The sequence below is a fragment of the Habropoda laboriosa genome, unplaced genomic scaffold (genome assembly GCF_001263275.1).
Source record: "Habropoda laboriosa isolate 0110345459 unplaced genomic scaffold, ASM126327v1 scaffold143, whole genome shotgun sequence".
Lineage (NCBI taxonomy): Eukaryota > Metazoa > Arthropoda > Insecta > Hymenoptera > Apidae > Habropoda > Habropoda laboriosa.
This window is the reverse complement of record NW_017100404.1, coordinates 2,088,015-2,088,353: the sequence shown is the minus strand read 5'-3', so window position 1 is coordinate 2,088,353 and position 339 is coordinate 2,088,015. Positions and strand designations below refer to the sequence as shown.

Sequence of the window (339 nt, the reverse complement as noted above, 5' to 3'; positions counted from 1 at the left end):
TTTATATATTGCTTTTTTGTTTCTTTAATTTACATTATTCCTCTTAAATTTCAGTTTTTACAATGCCCTGCATAATTAAAACTTTGTTATAAGACTTTCATCTATTGAAAGATGATATTGTAAGTATATAGGATATGTCAATTTGTTTAGTATTTTTAAGTTCAGATCTTTTTAAAGTACTGTAATAGCATTAATAATCAGAACATTTTTATATATTAAGTACTGAATAGTAATGTAGTAGTTCATAAACCTTTTTCAAATGTGCGCAAATAGCTATAACGTATATGTTTGAAGTAACAGTTGTTGTGCAATTAATTTCAAATTTTACATGAATATTTA

The 339-nt window shown here is 23.0% G+C and overlaps 1 protein-coding gene across 3 annotated transcripts in view; it reads left to right on the top strand.

Annotated features, from left to right (window-relative positions):
• Nucleotides 1-339, top strand: part of LOC108575350 (serine incorporator 1) — a 5,426-nt gene that overhangs the window by 3,745 nt on the left and 1,342 nt on the right. For 2 of the 3 annotated variants that reach the window (XM_017938120.1, XM_017938118.1), the window contains exon 11: nucleotides 55-132. The exons of the other annotated variant lie outside the window; for it this stretch is intronic. The gene's annotated coding sequence lies outside the window, so the exon portion shown is untranslated. Of the gene's footprint in view, nucleotides 1-54; nucleotides 133-339 lie in introns of those variants that run through there. 3 annotated transcript variants of the gene reach the window in all.